This window comes from Giraffa tippelskirchi, chromosome 6 (genome assembly GCF_054371585.1).
Source record: "Giraffa tippelskirchi isolate mGirTip1 chromosome 6, T2T-mGirTip1v1.2.pri, whole genome shotgun sequence".
Lineage (NCBI taxonomy): Eukaryota > Metazoa > Chordata > Mammalia > Artiodactyla > Giraffidae > Giraffa > Giraffa tippelskirchi.
In genome coordinates, this window is record NC_137280.1 from 42,143,425 (window position 1) to 42,169,201 (window position 25,777).

At 40.7% G+C, this 25,777-nt stretch overlaps 1 protein-coding gene and 1 long non-coding RNA gene across 6 annotated transcripts in view; one reads left to right on the forward strand and one right to left on the reverse strand.

Annotated features, from left to right (window-relative positions):
* Positions 1-25,777, reverse strand: part of KCNB2 (potassium voltage-gated channel subfamily B member 2) — a 435,594-nt gene that overhangs the window by 239,332 nt on the left and 170,485 nt on the right. The gene's annotated exons all lie outside the window — the stretch shown is intronic.
* Positions 1-25,777, forward strand: part of LOC145510458 (uncharacterized) — a 51,477-nt gene that overhangs the window by 23,599 nt on the left and 2,101 nt on the right. The window contains exons 1-2 of one of the 2 annotated variants that reach the window (XR_014057033.1): positions 610-1,806; positions 4,323-4,422. This is a non-coding gene — a long non-coding RNA (uncharacterized LOC145510458). Of the gene's footprint in view, positions 1-609; positions 1,807-4,322; positions 4,587-25,777 lie in introns of those variants that run through there. The other variant, XR_014057032.1, reaches the window with a different exon arrangement.

The following is a 25,777-nucleotide window of genomic DNA, read 5'->3' on the forward strand; positions in this document are numbered from 1 at the left end:
GTGGAAACTCAGGACTTAAGCTGGCCAGAGAGAAGAACCCGAGTCCTCAGAAGATGCTTTGGCTCATTCTGATCAGACACAAGCTCATGGTACACACAAGCTCAGGCTGGCTGACTATGAAAGGTCTCATCTGTTCTCTTTTGGATACTCCAGAAACATGAACACCACTGTATGTGACCTTTTCTCTAAACAGACATTCTCAGACTGACCCCTTCTCTTCTTGTCTTTCCATTCCCAAGAGGCTCAGCATCCAACGGCCAGTATCATGTCCTCTCAATTTCCTGGCCAGCCCAGCTCTCTCTGTTTCCTAAAGTTGATCTGGCCATATGTCTTTCAGTTTTGCTTTGGCCATGGAAGGTCCTCCTCTGGGAGTTTCTGTCTAACATCTCTCCCTACCCTAGCCACACCTGCCTACAGCTCCTCCCAACTGGGGTCTGGAGCTCTCGGGCTGGACTTTCTGGCTCAGTTGTCTAGCCAGATCCCCAAAGCATATCCCAGTCAGGAACTGGATCCCAGTCTTCTCCCTCTGCGTTTTCATCTGAGCCTCTTGGCACTCTCATTTCTCTCACTGAGGATGCCTAGATACCATTATCTGCTCCCAAAAGTTCTAGAAGCAAACATCTCACTCCCATGCTCCATACACCATATAAAGCAACTCCACTGTCTCTTAAGATCCCTCCTCTACATCTGTCTAGACCTTGCATTGTCTACTGACACCCATCCGTGCTCTAGCTTACCTGGCTTGATTGCTTCTCTCCACCCTCAAACTCAGTTTTAGTGGGTTCTCACTGACTACTGAGCCACCTACCACCACCATACTCACTGTTACGGCAGAGAAGAGAAACCTACCCATCATGTTCATCTTTACAGAAACCAAAACGACTTAGTAAGATTTGCTCCTTCACAGATACAGTGTCTCAGAGGTTCTTAGTCTTTTCTTCCCCTCTATCCATCAGTATTCCTTCTAACACTGCATTTTACTCTATGTTTATATTCTATCAGAAAAACTGGATTGGACCCATGTGGGAATTCTTTAATGGAGCTGGTCAATGGGGGAAGGGTCTACCTATAAAATCTAGTGAGGAAGATCAGGTGGTCTTAGACAACATTATAAGGCTGTGTGCAACAGGGAGGACCATCTAAAGAAACCGGTTTTAAGGATAATAAATCTAGTAGAACCATTTTACTGGCAAACAGCTCCAGCTTCAGTCCCATAGATGATTAAGTAAAGGACAGATTGAGGAATTGAAAAGACATGTCAAAGGGATTCACTGATAGAAAGAAAGAGTCCTGCATTGATTTAAATTGCACTTGGACTTGTTACATCTCCTAGCTTCACACCTGGAGTCACCGTTAGATTCCTCATCTTTAGAGAGATCACTCAGAGGAGCAACTCTTGATTTTTCTTCAAGCCTACTCCATATTTTTGAGTGCTGGGTTAGAGAATCCTTCTAAAGACTGAGGTCACCTCAGAGATGCAGTGCTTACCCTATCCATACCAAGTTCACGACTGTTTAGCTGTTTTACACACACACACACACACACATACACACATAGACACACACCAGCTTTCTCTGATATTCCCTCTCTGAGAGAGAGAGCTGTAACTTCTTTTGGAGTGCAGATTCCTAGCAAATACTTTAGGTAAAATAATAGCACCTATTATTAGTTGCTTGAACTTGGGTAATTTACTTGCCTTTCTGACCTTCACTTTCCTCATCTATAAAATGGAGACATTCACAGAGCTCATTAAATGAGATAGTATTATGCTAAAACAGTCTACAGACAATGAAGAATGAGCCAAATGTGAGTAGTCATTATTTCCACTCCACTTTGGTGGTGCCCTACAACCTTTATATAAAAGGTTATTTTCTCAATAAATGTCATCGACTAAATGACTGATAAAGTAATTTGGACCTGAACTCTCTCAATTAACTCCAGTAACAGAGGTCTGTTTCCATGGTCATTGACATTATCTAAGAATAGATTTTTCGAGCTGGATAGTTTACATGTGGGATATGTCCCCTCTGGCAGCTGTGCATTGAGAATTCAAACAGATGTGTCTTTGGCCTCGTCCTGGAAATTTACCTACTATGTTTAAATTTTTAAGCACAGAATCAAAGGCAATTGCTTCTTAGAGTGACATAAATAGGATGACGTTTGGAAGCATTATCTACTCTCCATGAATAACAAGCCGTTCAATCCAATGTTTCCTCTCTGAGCACAAACCATGTGCATGGGTGGGAGTTTGATGATGTCATACTTCTTGTTCCAAAACTACCCACATAAACCATTTAACTACCTATTACAGTCTTTTTTTTTTCTTTTTTTTTTTACTATTCTTTGTAGTGACTGGTGGAGTGTGGCCCAGCTTTCCCCCTACCCTTACCTCAGGACTGAAGCCCTCCTCATCTCAGAGGCTCGAAGTATTGGCAGCCAATACAGGATTCCCAGGTGGCTCAGTGGTAAAGAATCTGCCTGCAATGCAGGAGACCTGGGCTCGATCCCTGGGTCAGGAAGATCCCCTGGAGAAGGGAATGGCAACCCACTCCAGTATTCTTGCCTGGAGAATTGCATGGACAGAGAAGCCTGACGGGCTACAGTCCCTGGGGTCACAAAGAGTCGGACATGACTGAGCGACTGACACTTCACTAGGTGTCACAACAGTACCGCTGGGATATGGAGTCAGACTAGGTATGGTCCTTGTCCTCAGATCATAGGATTCTGTTTGATGAAGTGCTGGATGTTGTAGACTACTAGACATCATTGAACCTCGGACAGCAGGGCTTTACTTCTGCACACAGCATCGTTGGACACTAACCTGCAGATTCCAAGTCTCATTCTTGCCTGGAGAATTCCATGGACAGAGAAGCCTGACGGGCTACAGTCCATGGGGTCGCAAGAGTCAGACATGACCTAGCGACTAAACACCAACAAAACTCTCAGCTGAGATCCTTTCTAGGGATTGTTTAAGGTGGAAGAGAGTCATTTTTCCCAAGGTCACATCTCTTTCCCAGGGACAGCCTCTACCCAAGGAAGGATCACAGTAGAGGTATAAAGGCCCACTCCTCTCATCCCAACTGTTGACAACCATCAGAGTGACCTGCAGGATCAGCAGAGGCCGTGGTGGTGACATCATAGTTCTACTTCTTCCTCTGCCCAGTCCTGCTCTCCATGATCCCCAAGGATCACTTTGTAATAAACCAGTGCTTCAGAGATGCTTCCCAGGAGCTAGACCTTCAACCCTCCCATCTTCCAGGAGGGAGTGCTTCTAGCATTCTTACCCAAGGTGATGGCCAAGCTCACTCCTTCCAATAGCACAGTAACCAAGCTTAGAACCTGTGGCATAAAATGTGCCACTAAGACAAGAAAAGGCCTTTAATTCCCACACGCTTCTCTCACTGGTCTTACAATGAAGCATTTATTGATATTTGAGAAGCAAATGGCAACCCACCCCAGTATTCTTACCTGGACACTTTCACGGAGAGAGGAGCCTGGTGGGCTACAGTCCATGGGGTCACAAAGAGTTTGAGCGACCAACACTTTTATTGATATTTACATAAGAGCTCTCAGTTGCTGCCTCAATAAGATGAGAAGCAAGCCCAGAAGATTTCTTGGTAGAACCGGGCTATGAAAGTGGTTCCCTAATGCTCCTCAATGGCCCAGAGATAAGGCTAGGCAACTGGGAGGAAGGATGGGCCAAAGGCAGGGCAGCATGGCTCTGAGGAATGCATCACTGGAAACCCACAGGCCTACTGGACCCCTCACACTGTCCCCTAAACCTGGTGACCCAAACCCCTTCCAGCCCCTTTCCAAACCTCTTCTAAGGCATAAAAGTAGCTCTGCCTCATCACCCTCATCCAGGGCTGTGCCCACCAGGCTGAAAGGGGTCCCATAAGAGAGCTCAACATTTAACAGTTCAGCTCACTATTTTTCTAGCGGATTCTTGGCAGAAGCTGACTTTTAAATTAAACAAACGTCATGGTTCACTTTCTTCACATCATTTCTTTCCCTCTAAGAGTGGTAGCCTGAGACAGCAAGGGCCTGAGAAGGTCAGCCCTCCCCTCCTCTCTGATGTTCAGGGAGCCTGAGGTTTCTGAACGGCCACCAGCAAATAGGCATGCCCTATTTTCCAGACTCTGGGGGCAGAAAACACAAAATGAAAGCAAAACCAGACTTCTTGAGACAAATCTGCAACCAGGGCACATATAGACCGTGTTACTAATTTTAGGACAGCAAGAATAAGAACAGGTATAGACACTGCACTGCTGGCACAATGTGTTTGGTGTTATTTGAGGATGCACATTTCTGTCTGTGTGCAGGAATTCCTATCTGTCTTGGTCCCAGAGGTGAGTTCTTTGGAAGAGGACAAGCTGAGAGTGGAGAAGAAATCAAGTTCCTTGGAAATGACAGCAGTCCTGAGTGAGTTCTTCCACCCTCAAACAGGCGTGTTCATGAAATTTGAATCCAGGAAAATCAACTGATGTTTGGGTTATGTGTGCCCACTAATGAGATCATGTGTTGATACAGCACAGGGGCGGGTTTCTGACCTCACTGCCAATAACAAAGGATGAAAGTTTGTCTAATGCTTTGCATTTTTCTAAGTATTTTGTACTCAGGATGATCGTTGTAGGAGGAAGTTAGAAAAAGGAGGAGGAAGTTGTGAAAAACCTACATAAAGGGATGTGCTGTGTGCAAAGTCGCTTCAGTTGTGTCCAACTCTTTGTGACTCCATGGACTGTGGCCCACCAGGTTCCTCTGTCCATGGGATTCTCCAGGCAAGAATACTGGAGTGGATTGCCATTTCCTCCACCAGGGCATCTTCCTGACCCAGGGATTGAACCTGCGTCTCCCGTGTCTCCTGCATTGCAGGTGGATTTTTACCACTGAGATACCAGGGATGGGTGTAATATAAAGTGTCACAGCTCACATTACATCTATGCACAATCAACATGCTGTGGGATGCAGGGAAGTGAAGATGCTGGAGGCTGTTGTAAAGAATATATAATTTGGTTACTAAATGATATCTGTTGCTATGAGTTTGTGCTTACTTTTATATTGCCAAGTTAATCTCTTATATAATGAATGTATGGAAAATGGTTATAATATTTTTAATGTGCAAATAACAATACTTATTCCACAATGAAGTTTATTTTTAATCTGAAATGTGTTAGAGTGGTGGTTCTCAGACCTTAACCTGCATCAGAATCACCTGGAAAGCTTATAAAAAAAACTATCACTGAGCTCCAATTCCCTGATTTCAAATACAGTAGTTCAGGTCTGGGCCTGAGCATCTGCAACTTGAACAATTGCCAAGTGATGCTACTGCTGCTGGTCCAAGGATTACACTTTGAAAACTATATAGTTTTAGAGAAGCTTATTTAAAGAACCTGTGGCACATATGTTCTTGTTTTTATTCAAACGCTACTTCATGTTAAAAAAATCACTTTTTATGTTTTTATAAACTGAAGGTTTGAGTGCCCTCCAAATTCATATATTGAAAGCTAATGCCCAAAGTGACATTATTCGGAGCTGAGGCCTTTGGGAGGTGATTAAGTCATGAGGGTAAAGTCCTCATGAATGGGATTAGTGCCCTTATAATAGAAACCCCCAGAGAGCTCCTTCACCCCTCCTGCCATGTGAGATACAGTGAGAAGATGAGTATCTGTGGGCCAGGTTTCAGGCACCCACAGACACCAACTCTTGATCTTGGGCTTTCCAGCCTCCAGAGTTGTAAGAAATAAATTTCTGTTGTTTATAAACTACTGACTTTATGATATTCTGCTATAGCAACCCAAGTGGACAAAGAGATATGTCACCAATTGCTCCTCAAATTATCTGTTTTGAGAGCCTGAATTTTCTGACATTGGATTGACATTAAGAAGGCTCTATTTCTAAGAGTTGATGACTTCCTGGGTAAAATTTTTGCTGAATAGTATGTAGAAGGTATCTAGCTGAAGAATCAGATACTGAAAAGATGTAGAAAAATATCTAAGGTAAACATGAAAATAAATGATGATGACAGCTGACATCAGCTGAACACTACGATGTAAGCCTTTCCCAAGCCCTGTACAAGTATTACATCACTTAATCTGCCCTGCAATTATAGGAAGTGGGTCTATCCCATTCTTTAAAACTAAAAAGCAGAGACACATTTCACATACTATGAAAAGTGAAGTGTTTGGTTATTTATTTGATGTATCTGTCTATTTTGAATACAGACTTTGAAACATCCCCCAAAATGCCAAAGGAGAGCATAATAAACTTTAATAAGGTCGCCACCTTATGATGTTTACCTTGATTAAATAGTAATTTGCTCAGATCAAGAATCTTCAGTCTTTTGTATGAATGGCTGGGATTATTTAAAGTGACATTCAAAGTTTACTAGGAAGATAACCCCATTATAGATGTACACAGAAAAGATTTAAAAAAAAGTTTCATTACACAAGGGCACTAGTTTTACATGCTTTTCTTAGAGGGACTAATATATAGGAAAAATAAAACCTTTTCATCAAGAAAAGATACTTGATGAAAAGAAAGGATTTTATCAAAACAAGAAACTTTTAGCATGTCTGTGGCTCACGAAGGTCCCTAAAGTTCAGCAGGGTGACTCAAACAGAAAACTGCTTCTCAAACAGGAAAACAGAATCTAAGACCAGATGGTGGTGCTTTTTTAGTTCCCAGTCTCCTCCTGGTGCTCTCTCCATCCACAGCTCCTTCTGATATGTTCTTCCCATCCAAGCCCTCCTACCTCTACTTGAGGGTTCAAGTCAAATACTTATTGTCCAAGTCAAGGAGCCTTAACCTGCAGCCTAGCACGTCCCCATCCCCCAAACACACATACAAACATATATACCTCACACACATACACACCTCACACACAAACACCCCCCCCACATATCACATACACACCTCACACACACACACCACACACATACACACCTCACACACATAGTCGCATACCACACATACATCACATACACACAACACACACACACGTCACACACAAATATACACCCCCACACACATCACATACATATATACCTCACACACATACACATCCCACTCACAAACGCACACCACACACACATCACATACATATACACACACACCACACATACATACCTCACACACATACACACACACCACACACCTATATACACCTCACACACATACACACACCACAAATACATAACATACCGCATGTACATACACATGCCATACACACATATCACACACATAACATACATATATACACACCACATACACATACCACATATATACACATATACCCCATACACACATACCACACATCACACAAATACACACATACTTCCAGTGCTTCCATAAACTCTTTGAAATGATACGCTTAATGAAACGTTTACTTTTCTTGAAAAAGATCCAAAACTCTTCTCAGGCTCCAAGAGATTCATGTTTTTCTTAATTCCCAAAACTGAAATCATGTCTCCCCTCTGAATTATCCCATCACTTTAGACAACTCTCACATCACTTAGCATATGAGTTCAGGTGATTCCTGCTGTCTTTCTCTGCTAGATTATAAACCCCTTCAGGACAGGATCCATATCTGATTCATCCCTGGGTTCTTGCCAAAGCACTTAGCACAGAGAAAGCCCTTAATAAATATTTACTGAAGGAAGGAAAGAATAAAGGAAGGAAAGCAGGGAGGGAACCTTCAAACACTATCAGATTTATTCTCGGTCCCCTGACAAGGTTACACCAAACCACCTCTGATAGATGACTCTGCAAGTGGCAGCTATTGAATCACTTTAGAAAAATCACTTTTTCAGTGTGGTTCACTGGTCACAGCCTAGGACCACGATTCAGCCAATCTGTACTCTATCTTGGTCACTAATTTGATGTGTCATCTTACACAGCTAATACTTAATTTGCAAGAAGTCTTGGAGAAGACAAAACAGACGGAAAGTATTAACCAATTAGGACAATGAAATTTGTTGGAATGGTGTGACTGTCTGTGTTACACAATGACCAAAGCTCTGGCAGGAATTCATTAGGGATTATGGATATACTCGTGCGTCAAAAATCAGTTCTAGGGAATATATCAGATGAGCTAAATTACTCAAGAAAAGAAAAATCATACCAGAAAAAAAAGTATTTGGTAATGCTCTTGTTGATTACTTTGCCTTTGTTGCCTAGGGGAACTTTTTCCACTGAACGGAAACTCTTTGCATGGTTGACTTAAAGGAGACATTGATACTGGTTAAGAGGCTTCTTTTTTTTTAAATGCTTATTGGTTCGATGACTTGATTAACTTTTAAAACCTGTCATCTCTGGAAACACTTACCATAGCCTCATAATCACGTGCAGATGGGAAAATTCATCACTCTTTAAGGAAATACCATACTTACTTGAATACCTGGTTCCTACTTTTTGAAGCACATATTTTATTGTATTGAAGTAAACTATTTCAGAGCTTCCCTGGCGGCTCAGACGGTAAAGAATCTGCCTGCAGTGCAGGAGATTGGTTCAATCCCTGGGTCGAGAAGATGCCCTGGAAAAGGGAATGACAACCCACCCCAGTATTCTTAACTGGAGAATCCCAACGGACTGAAGAGCCAGGTGGGATATAGTCCATGGGGTCACAAGGAGTCAGACATGACTGAGCGACTAAGCACAACACAACGCAAACTATTTCAGGGCTCCCTGGTGGCTCAGACAGTACAGAATCTGCCTGCAATGCAGGAGACCTGGGTTTGATCGCTGGGTTGGGAAGATCCCCTAGAGAAGGGAATGGCAACCCCCTCCAGTATTCTTGCCTGGAGAATCCCCATGGACAGAGGAGCCAGCTACAGTCTGTGGGGTGGCAAACAGTCGGACACTACTGAGTGCCTAACACTTTCACTTTTCAAACTAGTTCTAGAGGGTGAACTTTCCAGGTCAAAGAAACATCATTAAATATTCTACTTGCATTGAAATCTGAATTTTTATTTCATTTCCTTTTCTGAAATGGAGGAAAGAAACAGTGGAGGCAGTAGAAGAGAGGTTGAAAGTTCTTTACAGCTAACAAACAATAACAACTTGCTTATGTTAAGCGCTTACTTTATGCCAAGAGATATGTTATTTCCTTAATAGTGATTGTATCATTTATTCCTCAAAAGTTCCCTTTAAACAGGGAACATTACTAACCCATTTTATGGATGAGGAAATACGGGTTCATAAGGTTAACTGTTCAACTTTATATACTTAAGTTGATGATTTAATGGGACAAAAATTCAGGTGTCACTGTTTTCAGGGGCAAAATATCACTTAAGAGCCTGAAATATAGACTTCAGTAAGGTGAAAAAAATGAAATGTTTATTTTGTTAAAAATGCTCGTATTTTAACTTTTTAATGAGAAAAGTTGGAAACACAGATGCTATAAAGCTTTTCATTAAAAGTAGAGGCCATTACTACTTTTTGCTTGATCCAGATAATGTAGGTAACGTATTAAACTCAGTATTTTATTTTATATTCAGTATTTATAAAGAAATACAAAAAATAATAATTAAAAAACAAACCAAACAAAAAAGAAATACATTTACCAATGGTTCATATTCATGAATTAGTATATAATTTTTCATATTTTGTTATAACTGACAAGATTTGAAATCACTTTATTTTTTAATGTCTATGTAGAAGTCACCACCTTCTAGAACATTTTGATCTAATTTTTCCATACACATTAAAAAATGCTGTTATTTAAAAACTGCTGTAACATGATAGATTTATTTTTGGTCTTTAAAATGATTGCTTAAGGCAGCTTTCTCTTTAAAATGCAAGAATACATAAATGGAACAAATCCGCACAACATATAACAAATCCTGATGTTTCTGAATGCTGCAGTTGGCTTACAGAAAGAGAAACAAAGGGAAACACACATCTTTATGAGTACACAGATGTGTGAACATGTTGCATATGCAAACTCGCTGCTTTGACTCTAAAACCCAGGCTTCTTCCCAGCCACCTTATGCAAAGTAAAGGGCTTTGCATGCCTGCAAGAGGCTATTTTAAGACATGACCTTTGTAGAACAAACAAAAATTAAATTAGGCCTCAAGTAGTTCCATATCCTTTAATAGTTTATAATGTAGTTATGCTACAATTATCCCTCTGTCTCTCCTAAGGATAACAGATGACACAAAAATGCACACATTTAATACTACATTTTTATTTTCTTTCCCTATGTATCTATTATTTCATCCTCAGAATAAACATTTCATATTATGTACAGAATAATGGTCAATTTGAATGCAAGTTTGCCTGCTGTTCAACACAAGGGAAACAGAATATTGAATTGTAAATCACAAGAGCACATCTGGGGGAAAATCCAGACCTAGGAGTTTGCCGATTCCTAGGTGAGCAGAGTTGATGTTTTCTGTACACAGGGGTGACAGAGACCAGGGGTGCTCTTGCTCTCTCCCCCGCCACCCCCACCCTCTGTTTCTCTCTGCTTCTCCTTTCTCTCCTTTCCGGGGACATCCAATCCAGATGGAAACCCTGTGACTATTGGTAGAAGGAAGCTTCCTCCATAAAGGTGACACTGGCTCAATTTTCTGTCATTCAGAGAATATTTCTGGAATATTATGAAATGCCTATATACTTCTGAGCTTGGGCCCAATCTGAGGCAGGATGAGTGACATTTTTTTGTATAAGGAGTTGTTGCTTTTTTTAGAATGCAGAGCTGGCCCTCTCTCTGGCTGTGGGGTGGACATGCAAGTTGACAGACAGTAGGATTTGTGCTCCTCATGTAACCCGGCCTCTCAGCAAGTCCCAGAGAACCTTGTCTAAGGGCATGGGAAGGACAAGGTTTGGCATAAGCAGGTGTGCTATGAGACATGGCTATAGATGTGACTGACAGTAGTGCTTCTATGAAAGAACATCTAAGCACCCAAGGCGTGCTCTCCACTCTGAGCAGAGGACAGATACCAGTTGGGATAAGAAAAATGGGATAAGAAAAGTGCTGTGGAAGGCACATCTTCCTGAGCCCCTGTCCACCGTCCCCCTGTAAATACAGATACACACACACACACACACACACACACACACACACACACACACACCCCATCCACAGGCCTGGCTGATGATCAGCCAGCCACCAGTGGAAGGAGGCAGAGCAAAAGGGACTCCACTACTCTGCATTTGTTCAAATTAGACAAGGCAGCTAATTATGGTAACCAAAAGACGGCTGTCAGGGAAAATGATATCATAATATTATGATAATCACAGTATTCTATGTTTTCATTATCAGCAGCAAGTTGCGTAATTTCACCATTAACAAAGAGCCTTCAAACAAAATTCATGAGACGCACATTACCAGCAGGCACTACCATTTGACTTAAGATTGATCAAAGACCTAGGCTTATCCTTATAATAACTTTAAAAAATTACTTATCTTTGGTTGCGGCACACAGACTTCTCTCTAGTTGTGGCATGTGGGCTCTGCAGTCACAAGAAGGGCTTAGTTGCCCTGGGGCGTGTGGGATCTTAGTTCCCCAACCAGGGACTGAAGCCACGTCCCTCGAACTGGAAGGTGAATTGTTAACTATTGGGCCACAAGGGAAGTCCCAAAAACTTAGGCTTGTTCTCAGTCCACTACTCTTGAACAAAAACAATCTAAAATGAGGAAAGACATCAGTATATTTTAAAATCCAAGGAATAATACCATATTAAGTACCAATAACCCCCAAATTAGGGGAAAAAAACACAAGTATTATGAAACATGGTTTCAGAAATAAAACAGAAAGCTATTTTACATAATTTGGGAGATTATGTAGATGGGGTGGGATGCATGGGGAGCATTTTGATGGGCAAAGCCTAGAATTCAAGTCCCACATGTATCTTTATCCCAAAACACAATCCTTGGATGTTGGCCTGATGTCAGATGAAGGCATTAGAAACCACTGGAGATGAAGACCTTTCCCACTAAATCTCCCCAATAATGGCAAACCATATTGTTAGGTGGGAAAAATGGGGACCTGTCCATTCATCCCACAAGCCAGGTGCTGCTAGATTGGGATAATGTTTCTTAAACTACTCATGGTAAAGTATCTGCTTCCCCCAACCCAGTACTTCACAGATTGATACTTGTGTCAAATACAATACAAATCAATGAACAGAAAAGTGAATTTTAAAAAACCAAAGATGTACAAAATACATACCCTCAATTTTTACCATTAGATTCAGCAGACATATATAAACTGTTATATAAAATGCTTACTTTCCATTTCTGCATTATCTCATCACAGACCACTGACAAAAAAACTCACTTTACGTAGCACCAAAATAGGAAGTTAGAGATTTTTGACCTCTATATGTGGAAATATTAAAGGACAAGAAGGAAAAAAGCAGTGATAGGAATAAAATAGAACCAAGCATGGAAATACTAATGAGAAAATGATAACATCATGACATAACGTGTTGCCATGAAAGTTCCCTGAAGACTGGCTTTGAAGAATCAAGAATCTTCTAGGCTCTCTGTGAGAATCACTGGGCTTGAGAACTTTGAGGTTATCAAATGAAACCTCAGTGGGAAAGAATATGAAAAGAATATATACATGTACAACTGGGTCACTTTGCTGTACAGCAGAAACTAACACAACACTGTAAATCAACTGTGTGTGTGCTAAGTCGCTTCAGTCGTGTCTGACTCTTTGTGATCCAACGGACTGTAGCCTGCCAGGCTCCTCTGATCATGGAATTCTCCAGGCAAGAATACTAGAATGGGTTGCCACGCCCTCCTCCAGGGATCTTTCTGACCCAGGGATCGAACCTGCATTGGCAGGTGGGTTCTTTACCACTAGCACCACGTGGGAAGCCCATAGTTCAATAAAATTAAATAAAAAAGTATTCCTGAGCTTCTTTATTTGCATTACAATGTGCAATTAACCTGTGACACCTGTAGAAGTTGAATATTAATGCAGCAAACAGATTAGCTCCTTAGGCACGAGGAAAAACTACCAGTTACGCTCACTGGAATAGTTATAAGGCTTACTAACTGCTGAGATTCCAACAAGTTATCAACTGGAAGGAGTTTCCCATTGTGCAGTAAAATGGCATTAGTTCAAGTACGTAAGACTATTCTTTTTACTGCAACTTCAGCATTGACTGTTACGAGAGGATTTAAGTCAACTGGTTACTTGTCCAAAGTGATAAAAGGTATTCTCAGAGCTAAGAGACTTCATTTTTATTCTGCGAAAAAGTTTGGTTCTTGGAGAAACACAGAGAAGTCTGCTGCCAGAGCTTGCTTTAGAGTCTTAAAGGGAGCAACAGGCGCTGAGGAAGACAAAGCCTATTTTTTAAAAAATGTCAAGTTATATAAACACTTGATTCAAAAGGGAAACAGATTAAATGTCCCATAGCCTAGGGCGGCTGAACCAGCTTATCATATAAAATGGGCACCGAACCGACCTGACACTCAGTTCCATCACCATAGCAAGTTCAGGGTCTACCTTGGATGTTTCAAACAGGATACACACTCAGCTACCCTCAAGACTCCTTCTATGCATCCAGCTGTCTTTATTTTCAGGAGGATGGAACTGGAAGCCTTGGCAAATGTGAGAATTACCACTCCTCTCTGATTTTAAAATGTGAGGGAATCTGTGGGACCTTCTTGGACCTGCTGCATTGAAAGACTCACCAGACACTTCTCGCTGCTTCATAGATTCTGAAGCAAATAATCAAAGTATTGTTTTATAGTTTGAATATAAGGTGGTATAGCTATGCTTTTGATGACACAATCAAATAAAGTGGTCACATACAATTTTTGTAGCAAAGTCCTATTTAAAGCTGACATTGGGTGCTTCTAAAGATGAAGGTCCTAGCCAACTAGGACTTGGTTGTTGTCTTTAAGAAGGTTCAAGTCTAGTGGGGATGATAGACAAACCAAGAATTAGAGAAAGTGCAAAGGGCTAGGGTAGATGCAGGCATGTGTGGAGACCCTGTAAAAGGCAGAAAAATTTTTGTGGGAAATGAGAATGCTTAGTTTTGGCTTTATTTCATTAAAGGAGGGATCTTCAACTGGTCTATAGCCACTGAGATGATAGTTGATTTACCAACTGATGACAGTTGGTAATGACAGCGATTTGCTTCTTGGGAGAGGAGAAAACAATAATTATCAAATCATATGGTTCCTAGCATTTGACAAGTCCACTTCCAATGGATTCAAGATGAAAATCATGTCCATTTCCACATAGCAACCATTCATAGGAACAAGACACTTGCAATAAAACTCTTTTCATGTTTCAAAGCTCAATGAATGTAGAAAATATGACAGGTTGACTTCAGAAAAATCTCTCTTACAGTATCAAACTCTGACTATATAGCTTTAAACTGTTAAGAATTTGAACATTTTTTCATGGCTAGAGCAAGTTTTAATGTAGATTTTTGAGGGGAATGAATAATTTCAGGAAAAAAGGTTTTCAGTGTCACAAATAAAAGAAACTGGGAACCAGTCTGGTTCCGAAATATTAAATGCATATATAACAGAGGTAGTGATGCAAAGCATAGATCAGACTTACAATCAGAAGAATTTTTCTTTAATTCCAAAGCTCATGGGGCTTCCCTGGTAGCTCAAATGGTAAACAATCGGCCTGCAATGTGGGAGACCCGGGTTCGATCCCTAGCTTGGGAAGATCCCCTGGAGAAGGAAATGGCAACCCACTCCAGTATTCTTGCCAAGAGAATTCTAAGGAAAGAGGAGTCTGACAGGCTCCAGTCCATGGGGTCACCAACAGCTGGACACGACTGTGAGACTAACACACACATACACAAAGTTCATGTTATTTCCACAAAGAAACACAACCCAAATGTCCACCAATCAGTGTAACGATAAATCAAATGTCATATATTCATATTATGGAAAGCTATTTGGTAATAAGAAGGATTTAAGTACTTCATCTACGCAACAGGTTGTTGTTCAGTCGCTCAGTCATGTCAGACTCTTTGTGACACCATGGACTGCAGCACGCCAGGCTTCCCTGTCTTCACCATCTCCTGGAGTTTGCTCAAACTCATGTCCATTGAGTTGGTGATGCCATCCAACCATCTCATCTTCCGTTGTTCCCTTCTCCTCCTACCTTCAATCTTTCCTAGCATCAGGGTCTTTTCTAATGAGTCAGTTCTTCCCGTTAGGTGGCCAAAGTATTGGAGTTTCAGCTTCCGCATCAGTCCTTCCAATGAATATTCAGGACTGATTTCCTTCAGGATTGACTGGTTTGATCTCCTTGCAGTCAAAGGGACTCTAAAGAGTCTTCCCCAGCACTACAGTTCAGAAGCATCAGTTCTTTGGTGCTCAGCTTTGTTTATCTTCCAACTCTCACATCCATACATGACTACTGGAAAAACCATAACTTTGACTAGACAGACCTCTGTTTGCAAAGTAATGTCTCTGCTTTTTAATATGCTGTCCGGTTTGGTCACAGCTTTTCTTCCAAAGAGCAAGCGTCTTTTAATTTCATGGCTGCAGTCACCACCTGCAGTGATTTTGGAGCCCAAGAAAATAAAGTCCGTCACTGTTTCCATTGTTTCCCCATCTATTTGCCACGAAATGATGGGACTGGATGCCATGATCTTTGTTTATTGAATGTTGAGCTTTAAGCCAGCAATTGTGCGGTAGTTTGAACATTCTTTGGCACTGCCTTTCTTTGGGATTGGAATCAAAACTGACCTTTTCCGGTCCTGTGGCCACTGTTGAGCTTTCCAAATTTGCTGGCATATTGAGTGCAGCACTTTCACAGCATCATCTTTTAGGATTTGAAATAGCTCACCTGGAATCCCATTACCTCCACTAGCTTTGTTCATAGTGATGCTTCCTAAGACTCCTTGACTTCGCATTCCAGGATGTCTGGCTCTAGGTGAGTGATCACACCATCATCGTTATCTGGGTCATTAAGGTCTTTTTTGTATAGGTCTTCCATATATTCTTGCCACCTCTTTTTAGTATCTTCTGCTTCTGTTAGGTCCATACCATTTCTGTCCTTTATTGTGCCCATCTTTGCAGAAATGTTCGCTTGGTATCTCTAATTTTCTTGAAGAGATCTCTAGTCTTTCCCATTCTATTGCTTTCCTCTATTTCTTTGCATTGTTCATGTAGGAACGCTTTCTTATCTCTCCTTGCTATTCTTTGGAACTCTGCATTCAGATGGGTATATCTTTCCTTTTCTCCTTTGGCTTTCACTTCTCTGCTTTTCTCATCTATTTGTAAGTCCTCCTCAGACAACCATTTCACCTTTTTGCATTTCTTTTTCCTGGGGATGGTTTTGATCACCGCCTCCTGTACAATGTCACAAACCTTCATCCATAGGTCTTCAGACACTCTATTGGATCTAATCCCTTGAATCTATTTGTCATTTTCACTGTACAATTGTAAGGGATTTGATTTAGGTCATACCTGAATAAAATCCCTTATGATACACAACAGGGAGGGGCCTCAAAAACCTTATGCTAAGCAAAAGAACCCCAACAGAAAAAATCATATAAGTATTGACTACATTTATGAAGATGTCCCCAAAAGGCAAATCTATAGAGATAGAAAGAAGATCCATGGTTGCCTTTAACTGAGTGTGGGAATGCAAATGGACACAAGCTTTCTTTTGGGGGAAATGGAAATGTTCTGAAATTAGGGCACAGTAAATATCATTCAACTCTGCAAACATACTAGAAATTGTTGTCAGGTACACTTAAAATGGGTGAATGTTATGGTAGCAACGTTTACCTCAGTTGTCATTATACAGCTGTCATTCAATACATTTTTATTGATGAGCAGTTCCATGAATGAAATAACTTTTAAACAATCTATCTCTGTATATTAATATATCATTGATCTATCTACATAACTATATTTATTGAATATATCTATATCCACCTATACACTTCTCTTGACTCAGTCTTAAGATTATTTATAAACATAATGTACCTCAAATTAAAAATAAGTACATTAAATTCCCACATTTCTTTTTTTCTATGGTAATTATAACCTAAAGTAGTTAATTTATTTATTCAATATTTATTTAGATAGCCTAGCACTTTGCTAGGCACTGAAATGCCGAGTACAATGAGCCCTGGTCTCTGCCCTCAAGAAGCAGTGGGAGATAAGTAATCAACAACTAGAGTAAAATATGGTGAATACTATGACAAAAGCATTTGGGCACTGAGGGAACGATGATGAATTCTAACCAAGTCAACCCAAGAAGGAATTAATTATATAGTTATTAGCTGCTTGATAGCTCAAGAAGCACAGCCATTCCAGCAGAAGGAACCTCATGGAGGTAAGAAATAGCATCATGAACTTGGGGAAGTTTGTAGGTTCTGTGGGCTAAGGTGATGAGGGCACCCCTGGTACCAACAGGAAATAAAGCCAGAATGATGGACCAACACCAGTTCAAAAAAGACCTGCTGTGACCAGCTACAGATCTTGCAAAAGGTCTTTGATTTTTTTTAATATGAAAGTTACAGAGCCCATGAAGAATTTCAAGCTGGTGACTGAAAATCCAATGAACATTTTAGAAAGGTCATTACCATCTCGGTGTGGAGGACAGATAGCATAAACCTTATAGAGGAGTTGTACATACAGTGGTGTTCTCGGCTATCTTCTGGGGCTCTGTTTCCCAGGGTTCCAGACTTTGATTTCAGTAACCAGGACTTCAGTGGCCTCTGGTGTTGCATATTTCCTCTCATGGACTCTGGTCTGCCCTGCCCTCTGTGGTCAAGACTCCTCCAGCTGCCCTGCCCAAGAACCCCCACTCTTCCCTTGACATCAACAAATCCAGCTCCCAACAGCAGCTGCCCATCAGGCACCTGGGGCAGATCAGCTCTAAGTCCCTGGGCCTTGGTATGGGGGAGCATCATGCATCTTATTATAAAACCTAGAGGGGTGGGATGGAATGGGAGGGAGATTCAAGAGGGAGGGAACTTTTGTATACCCAAGGCTGATTCATGTGGATGTGTGGCAGAAACCAACATAATATTGTAAAGCAATTGTCCTCCAATTAAAAATAAATAAATAATAATAAAAGACATTCCACTAAAAGAATGAAGGCCATGTCTCCCTTTACAAGACCATTTACATCTTTCCAGAATGTGATACTGTAGAACCATCACTGCTTAAGGTCAAAGTGTAATTCATGAAACAAAATTTTAGTTGAAAAAACCAACTAACTCTTCAACTCTCTGGAATGATATAGCTTGTGACCTTAGCTTTAATGGCACAATACTTCAAGATGATGGTTTATTTTTGTATTTTTGCTGCTGTTATCTAGTGGTCAATGAGTTCCATTGTTGGCACCCCTCCCCCACAGAGACACACACATGCCCTCCCACAAGGCAGCACACCAGCTGCAAATGACAAAGAATAAATCTCCTTAGACAGTCTTATCATCATGCATTGAGGGAGAGAGATGACAAGTCAAGCTTGAAAACAGGGTAAGTATAATATACACACAAAATTAACTTATGTGAGGAAAATTTTCTGTTACTGTCACACAGGCAGTCTAAGCTTTCTGCTGGTTGATGACAATAAAGCTGCAAGAAACAAACACTAATACTGCTCTCCCTAAATGCTCACAAAGCTATGAGAATACCATAAAAACACTTACACTGATTGATCAGTTTTTAAAAATTATTTTGTGTTCAAGAACAGATATTTCTTAATTTATTTTTTTACTGAAGGATAATTGCTTTACAGAATTTTGTTGCTTTCTGTCAAACCTCAACATTAATCAGCCATAGGTATACATATATCCCCTCCCTTTTGAACCTCCCTCCCGTCTCTCTCCCCATCCCACCCCTCTAGGTTGATACAGAGCCCCTGTTTGAGTTTCCTGAGCCATACAGCAAATTCCTGTTGGCTATTTATCTTACATATGGTTATGTAAGTTTCCATGTTACTCTTCCCATACATCTCACTCTCCCTTCCCCTCTCCCCATGTCCATACATCTATTCTCTATGTCTGTTTCTCCACTGCTACTCTGTAAATAAATTCTTCAGTACCATTTTTCTAGATTCTGTATATATGTGTTAGAATACGATATTTATCTTTCTCTTTCTGACTCACTCTGTATAATAGGTTCTAGGTTCATCCACCTCATTAGAATTAACTCAAATATGTTCCTTTTTATGGCTGAGTAATATTCCATTGTGTATATGTACCACAACTTCTTTATCCATTCATCTGTTGATGGACATCTAGGTTGTTTCCATGTTCTAGCTATTGTCAATAGTGCTGCAATGAACAACGGGATACATGTGTCTTTTTCAATTTTGGTTTCCTCACGGTATATGCCTAGGAGTGGGATTGCTGGGTCATATGGTGGTTTTATTCCTAGTCTTCTAAGGAATCTCCATACCATCTTCCATAGTGGCTGTATCAATTTACATTCCCACCAACAGTGCAAGAGTGTTCCATTTTCTCCACACCCTCTCCAGCATTTATTGTTTGTAGACTTTTTGATGATGGCCATTCTGCCCGGTGTGAGGTGATATCACATTGTAGTTTTGATTTGCATTTCTCTAATAATGAGCAATGTTGAGCATCTTTTCATGTGTTTGTTAGCCATCTGTATGTCTTCTTTGGAGAAATGTCTGTTTAGGTCTTTTTCCCACTTTTTGATTGGGTTGTTTGTTTTTCTGGCATTGAGTTGTATGAACTGCTTGTATGTTTTGGAAATTAATCCTTTGTCAGTTGTTTCATTTGCTATTATTTTCTCTCAGTCTGAGGGTTGTCTTTTCACCTTGCTTATAGTTTCCTTTGCTGTGCAAAAGCTTTTAAGTTTAATCAGTCCCACTTGTTTACTTTTTTATTTCCATTACTCTAGGAGGTGGGCCATAGGGGATTTGCTTTGATTTATGTCAGAGGGGGTTCTGCCTATATTTTCCTCTAAGAGTTTTATAGTTTCTGGTCTTACATTTATGTCTTTAAATCCATTTTGAGTTTATCTTTGTGTATGGTGTTAGGAAGTATTCTAATTTCATTCTTTTACATGTAGCCATCCAGTTTTCCAGCACCATTTATCGAAGAGGCTGTATTTGTCCCATTGTATATTCTTGCCTCCTTTGTCAAAAATAAGGTACCCATAGGTGCATGGGTTTACTTCTGGGCTTTCTATTTTGTTCCATTGGTCTATATTTCTGTTTTTGTGCCAGTACCATACTGTCTTGATGATTGTAGCTTTGTAGTATAATCTGAAGTCAGGAATGTTGATTTCTCCAACTCCATTCTTCTTTTCTTACTGCTTTGGCTATTTGGTGTCTTTTGTGTTTCCATATGAATTGTGAAATTTTTTGTTCTAGTTCTGTGAAAAATGCCATTGGTAATTTGATAGGGGTTGCATTGAATCTGTAGATTGCATTTGGTAGTAGAGTCATTTTCACAATATTGACTCTTCCTACCCAGGAACATGGAATATCTCTCCATCTGTTTATGTTGTCTTTGATTTCTCTCATCAGTGTCTTATAATGTTCTGTGTACAGTTCTTTTGTCTCCTTAGATAAGTTTATCCCTAGATATTTAATTCTTTTTGTTGCAATGGTGAATGGGATTGATCCCTTAATTTCTCTTTCTGATTTTTCATTGTTAGTATATAGAAAAGCAAGTGATTTCTGTGTATTGATTTTGTTTCCTGCAACTTTGCTAAATTCACTGATTAGCTCTAGTAATTTTCTGACACTATCTTTAGGGTTTTCTATGTACAGTATCATGTCATCTGCAAACAGTGAGAGCTTTACTTCTTTTCCAGTCTGCATTCCTTTAATTTCTTTTTCTTCTCTGATCGCTATAGCTAGGACTTCCAGAACGATGTTGAATAATAGTGGTGAAAGTGAAGACACCCTTGTCTTGTTCTTGATCTTAGGGGGAATGCTTTCAGTTTTTCACCATTGAGAATAATGTTTGCTGTCAGCTTATCATATATGGCCTTTACTATGTTGAGGTAAGTTCCTTCTATGCCCATTTTTTGAAGATTTTTAATCATAAATTGGTGCTGAATTTTGTCAAAGCCTTTTTCTGCATCTACTGAGATTATCATATGGTTTTTATTTTTCAATTTGTTAAAATGGTGTATCACATTGATTTGTGTATATTGAAGAATTCTTGCATTCCTGGAATAAACCCAACTTGATCATGGTATATGAGCTTTTTGATGTGTTGTTGAATTCTGTTTGCTAAAATTTTGTTGAGGATTTTTGCATCTATGAAGAACAGATGTTTCAATATGTCACCATCAAAAACTATTAACATCAAAGAGTGACTTTAGATTCTCTCATTTCAAAGTTAGGGAGACATCATCAGCTTCCTGTCAATGAGAGGGGATGCTCTTTATTATTCTCAGTAGCATCCCTAAATGACTTCACACCAAGCTTCCCAGGTAATTGATGCTAGGAGGTGAGCATTCATGTGAATCAGTCTCCCCAGGGAATTCTATAGGAATCTCCTAAACATCTCATCCTCATTATTCTATGTCACTGAACTTGGAAAAAGACCACAATTGTTCTGGAGAGCAAAGCAATTTTATGCTGGCTATTTTTGACACACACTTAATTTTAAGTATTGATCTGGGTAAATGCGATATGGGTTTAATCTCTGAGTTCTGTGCTTCAGGGTTCTGTCTCTAAACAAAATCGCTCTGGATATGTAATTCTACTACCATGGGGTGAACAATCATTCTCAGCCTTATAAAATTACTTATCACACAGCGATGAGAAACAATTTCTTAGAGGTCACGACAGAACACTCAGTGATGTACGGTGTTGGAAGTGAAGTTTGTTTTCAGATCACTGACCATGCTGGAAAGATAACTTATTGACTGCTTTTTTCAATACCAGCTTACTGTCCTGTAACTTTGCTTCTCCTTCTCTTTCAAGTTTCTGAGGCAGAAATCTCCAAAAGAGAAAGATTATGCTCTGTCCACTTGGAGAAGCCCAGAGAGAGCTTGTTAAGACTAGTGTAACAATGTTTGTGGAAGGGGCTACACTATGACAGACCCACACTACAAACTCCATCTAAGTCTTAGATCCTAAAAGGATAGATCATTTTCCTGACAAAGTAGTAAGTTGAGATCTTGACAAGGCAATACATTGAAAAAAATTGTGTTTTTAACTGTTCAGTTGCCCAGTCATGTCTGACTCTTTGCCATCCCATGTACTGCAGCACACCAGGTTTCCCTGTCCTTCATTATCTCCCGGAGTTTGCTCACTCATGTCCATTGAGTTGGTGATGCCATCTGACCATCTCATCCTCTGTCATCCCCTTCTCCTCCCACCTTCAATCTTTCCCAGCATCAGGGTCTTTTCCAATGAGTTAGCTCTTCACATCAGGTGGCCAAAGGATAGGAGCTTCTGCTTCAGCATCAGTCTTTCCAATGAATATTCAGGATTGATTTCCTTTAGGATTGACTAGTTTGATCTCTTTGCTGTCCCAGGGACTCTCAAGAGTCTTCTCCAGCACCACAGTTGTGTTTTGAATGGGAAAAATATAATATCACAGAGTTTCAAACCAAAAGGATTGACATGAGGAGAACTTTCCCTCTTGTGTGCTGCTCTTCTGGCATCTTCAACTTTCTGTTTCCACAAATGAACCCAGGTGCCATACTCTCTGGCATTTGAACCTTCTCATATTGATATTCCCTCTGCTGCCTCTTCCTGACCCTGTCTCATGCCCTCTGCCTCTCACCTGAGGACTCAGCTTGAACATCCTTTTTCCTGGATTACCTTCTTCCACTCCTATATTTAACTATGTGCCCTCATGGCTCCTGGTACTTCCAGTGTCAGAACACTCACCATTCCTCATTTTTTAACACCATATGTCTGTCTTTCCCTATCAACCGTGAGCTGAGAAGACAGGTGCCATGTTGGTCAATTCAACATGGTACCTCCATTTCCAAGGACAAGACATAGCAGATAGCAGGAACCCAAATAACTATTTATTAATAAATTCATTTAAAACTTCCCCAGTTCTTATGGACGTGCATTTTTCATATACTGTTTTTAGAACTCAGAATTAAAAAGAGAGAGACTGTCAGAAACATGGTGAGGAAAAAAAGACAAAACAAACACTATAAAAACATGGGATGCTGGTTGTAAGAGTGAGATTTCCCCAACCTCAAGCCATTCTTCCCTGAAATCTATACATACCAACATGCTCTGTCACAGTCAGTGTTAGATCAAAAGTTTTTTTTTCCTGATATCTAAGAATGGCGAATTATGTATTAACTACAACATGTTTTCAGAACAGCAACAGAGACCTGTCATACAATGTTTCTTGCTTTTCTTGACCTTAGAGAATTTATCATTTTTTTCATAGCCTGGAAATCTGCTAAATGTGTTTTGACATAAGTTATTTAAAGATGAAGGATTAAGAGTGTAAAAGAGTAAAGACTATGTTTATTCACAGCGCAGAAGCACAATAAAGGTGACATTTACATTATATTGGGTGCACCTCATGTATGGAGGAGCCTGGTAGGCTGTAGTCCATGGGGTCACTAAGAGTCGGACAAGACTGAGAGACTTCACTTTCACTTTTCACTTTCCTGCATTGGAGAAGGAAATGGCAACCCACTCCAGTGTTCTTGCCTGGAGAATCCCATGGATGGGGGAGCCTAGTGGGCTGCCGTCCGTGGGGTCGCACAGAGTCGGACACGACTGAAGTGACTTAGCAGCAGCAGCAGCATAAAGTAGGGCTTCCCTAGTGGTTCAGATGGTATAGAATCAGTCTGCAGTATGGGAGTCCTAGGTTCAATTCCTGGGTTGGAAAGACCCCTTGGAGAAGGAAACGGCAACCCACCCCAGTATTCTTGCCTGGAAAATGCCATGGACAGAAAAGCATGGTGGACTACAGTCCATGGGGTTGCAAAGAGTCAGACATAACTGAACGACTAACACCACCACGTAAAGTAAACTTGGATACATTTATGTGAATATCTCAGTATAGAAGTGCACATCTCATACATATACTCAGTGACTTTCCAAATCAAACACTCTTAATAAACCTGTGTTGGTCCGGTTCTTAACAAATTCCAAGCTTTCTAGTGTGGCTTGATATCGGCTGTTGGTCACTGATCAAATATTCTTTTCAAATCTCACATACTCAAGAGCTCCCCATGGTACCAGGATGTACTGTACTAGGACTGTGCTTTTTTTAGAGAAAAGGGATTATTTGAATCTCTACAGATTTATCAAACCTACTTGCAGTTTGAGGGTAGGGAGGGTCAGGCAGGGACAGATGACATTCCTTCTCTTCTCTCATTCTCTCTTCTTCCTTCTGCCTCTTAAATATGAATTCCAAGGATTCTAACCTGCCTCTCTTATCCTTTTCCACTCTGTCTGGGCCATCTTATCTTCACCAAGGGCTTCATTACCACCTATATATACACTGAGTGAGTGAAAATCACTCAGTCATGTCTGACTTTTTTTGACCCCATGGACTGTAGCCCACCAGGCTCCTCTGTCCATAGGATTATCCAGGAAAGAATACTGGAGTGGGTTCCCATTTCCTCCTCCAGAGGATCTTCCTGACCCAGGGATCACACCCATGTCTCCTGTGACTCCTGTCTTGGCTGGCAGATTCTTTACCAGTTAGCCTCCTGGGCTAAATCTCCAGCCAAGACCTCTCAGCTGGTCTCTGAATCCTTTTACACCACTGCCTCTGGGCTGGCACCATTGGGAAGTCCCAGGGAAATATCAAGTTAACACATCAAAAGTGCAGCACCTTATCTTTTACTTCCTTTCTTAGTTGGTTCAAGCCAGAAACCCGAAAGCCTCTCAGAATTCTAATCCTCCTTCATGTCTCATGGTCAGCTAGTCAGCACATCTTTTACATTCTGAGTCTGGAATTCTGTCCCCTTCTAACTCCACCAGTGCTGCTCATAGGCAATGGTGCCATTCCTCTTCACTGATGACCTTGCTCTTCTCTTATCCAATCTGTCCACGGCCTCCACAGCCGAGGAATTATTCTAAAATAAATTTTTATGCTAATATCTTTCAATCTCTATCCATTATTGACAGGATAAAGTACAGCCTCACAAATACATCATAGAAAGCCCTTTATGATCCAACCTATCCATCTCCATCTTCTGCTGTTTTCTAATATGTGAGTTCCTTCCTTCTCTCAAACCTCCCCTGCTCTGTGCTCGCCCAGCCCCCTGTCCATACCTCCAATAATGTGGTCTCACGTTAAATGAGAAATGGCTCTCACGTGGCCCCTTCCACAGCAGGCATCTGCTCTCTTTGGCTGTGCAGAGTCTGTTCTCTCTTCTTTAGGCAGCAAAACTCTGGAGTTACTTGGGATCCTCTGGAGGGCCTGTCTATCAAGGTGCTCCGCCCTCCCTTCCCAAGGAGTGGACTCATGACCTAAGCCAGACCAATCAGAAGTTCTTCCCAGAATTTCCACTCAATAGAATGTCCCCAAATGGACAAGAGGTGGAAGCAGTTCTCTTTGGCAGCAGTACCTTGGTGGGACAATCCATTCTCCGCTCTCTAGATCCCAGAAGTTATCCTTGTCCCAGGCATTCTTAACATTTAGTTCTTATTTTGATCCTTTATTTTTAAGGTGGGGTGTTTTCAAACACCCCACCCCCTCCCCAAACACACACACACACAAACCCAAACTGAAAAAGCTCTTGAAAATTGAATTTTATTGTTTTATTCTTCTTTCTATACTGGCATGGCACAGTGCCTAGAAATTAACAAACATATATGTAATTAATTGATGTGTGCATACATGAGTCATGAAAACCCTTGAGAGGGAGCAGAAAGAAAAATGTGTTAAAGGTACT